This window comes from Paramisgurnus dabryanus, chromosome 13, assembly GCF_030506205.2.
Source record: "Paramisgurnus dabryanus chromosome 13, PD_genome_1.1, whole genome shotgun sequence".
Lineage (NCBI taxonomy): Eukaryota > Metazoa > Chordata > Actinopteri > Cypriniformes > Cobitidae > Paramisgurnus > Paramisgurnus dabryanus.
Window position 1 is genome coordinate 4,062,365 of NC_133349.1, and position 2,461 is coordinate 4,064,825.

Sequence of the window (2,461 nt, forward strand, 5' to 3'; positions counted from 1 at the left end):
TTATGTGCACTGAAAAAAATGATTCATTGAATTTAATACATTTTTTAAGGTAAGTGTTTGCAATCAATTGATTTAAGCTACATTTAAAAAAAAGATTAGTAAAGTAAAATAAAATATAAAACTTTTGTTTAAATGTAGCTTAAATAAATTGATTGCAACCACTTACCTTAAAACATTTATTAAATTCAATGAATAATTTTTTCAGTGTGGTTTGACTGTTTGTTTACACGACAACTGCGTTTTGGGGTCCTTAAAATGCTAACGTCTTAAGACTGGTTTCAAAGTGCACGTTTTTGATAACGACGCCTAGTCGTTTTCGTGTTAACTACGTAAAACCAAATCTATGATCAAGTGGATGCGTTGATTCAGTTCATACGCATGCGCAAGTATTACCAAACAACAGTGGTGACAGGATGAGCAAAACGACCTGTCTAGTTTTAGACTAAAATCAAATTTAAGTGATTTTGTGCATAAAACAAGCAAAAAATCTGCCAGTGGGGTAAGCAAAAAATCTTGAACATTTTTCTTAAACACTAAATTCAAGAAAAAATTTGCTTACCCCATTGGCAGATTTTTTTCATGTTTTATGCACAAAATTACTTAAATTTTAAATAAACTTATTTTCTTGGGTCATTTTGCTCATCAAGAAAAAGCATCTTATTTTAAGAATTGTTAGATATTTTTACTGAAAACAAAAATACTAAGAATTTTTTTTCTTAAATAATTTTTTTGCAGTGTACATCAACTTATCAATTTCAAAATCTCTGATTCACCACTGTATTTGGTGCCCAAATAGACTGCCAAAACGCACAGCAACGAGCACAAATGGACAGCTGTAATTGAGGCTTTTAGCGAATATATATATATAATTGTTTCCCCCATCATTGTAAGCCAGATTAGTTTTTCGATTAATTGTACAGCCCTAACATGTAGTATTTTACCTAAATCATTGTCCATCTAAACAAAACAATTTGATGCGTTTATCGTCTTGATCATTCATATTTATCGCTTTGTAGAAGTATGCATATGTGTGCAGGCGATAGTGTTTCTTTACAAGGTAGCATCGCCATCTACTGCCCTGAAACACATAATGCTACATATTTATTCATCTTTGCAGATCCTGAAGACCTGTATCTTTTTGACAGCATGGTCTTACAAAAACGCAAAGGATGAAGTTTTACATGTTATCTCTTCATTGTTGTTGTGTGCTGTTATATTTTTAAGCAGACTGGAAAACAGGTTGTTTCATAGTGGTGATGTTTGCATGAGCGAGCACATCTTACGTTTTTAGAAAATGTTAAAACCTACTCGGTTTTCTGTTCTTTCAAACTGCAATGTCAACAAAAGGCAAACACGCAGGCCAACCGCCTGGGTGAGCTGATCAAATGCATGAGAAACCAAAAGTCCTGCTGTGAGAAAAAACTGTTTAAGGCTTTGATAGTAATAGTGTATGGATTATAACGCTGTTGTGTCCTTGAGCCACTTAACCCGAGTCTGCTCGGTAAATACCCAGCAGTAAAATCTGCAATACGTTCCCAAAATTCTACAAAGACTAATAAATTAAATGCAGAGTAAAAATGTTTGGGGAAATGCACACACAGCATCTTGTTTGTTCTGTGGTCTGTCATTGGCTTTGTCCCCTTGTCAAGTTTAAGGGCCTCACGTCTCTGAAATATTATCACTATAAAAGTAGACGCCGCCTAAAAATGCACCCACAAATATCCAGATTGAATACAGACTTGTTTTTGGTATTATGTATCTCCTTTGGGCTCTCTTTCAAAATATAGTGAGCTTTTCCTTGCTGTCCACTGCCTACATGGACAGCATCCTTTTTGACTTGAGTTACAGTTTACTTTACTTAGTTAGATTTAAATTGGTTAGTTTGGTGCCAGCATATTTCTATGTTAATGATATACTTTATATATAAAAAAACATTGCATGCAGAGACGAATATTATGTAAAATACTGCATTTGATATTTTAATTTATTTTACTTTGGCAATGTGTTCCAAGATGGTGGACAGTGTTCGAATTGATGGGGGGCTGGGGTGGTCCCAGATCTCCTATAAAGCACAAAAATATCAAATTATAAAAAATTTCATGCTGCGCTGCCACAAAGCGTTACTGTCCATTATTTCTCCCAATTTTGCAATAAACTAAACCTCAGGCCTCACGCTATTTTCTGGAGGAATTGACGGATTGTTAGATTTAGGATTGGTTTTGGCGCTTTTAAAAAACTCTTCTCAAACTATTATTTTACACTTATTTGAGGGGTTTTGGAGTTTCTTTGATTTAAAACATTGATCGTTTTAATTGTACATTGATGCCATAATCTTTGAAATCACAGCGACTCTATAAGGATGGGAAGGGGGTTTGGCGGGATGGGGGGTTGCTTAGCTAGAGAAACCCCCATAATCGTTGACATAATTCAAACACTGCTCATTGCACATTGACTTTGAAAA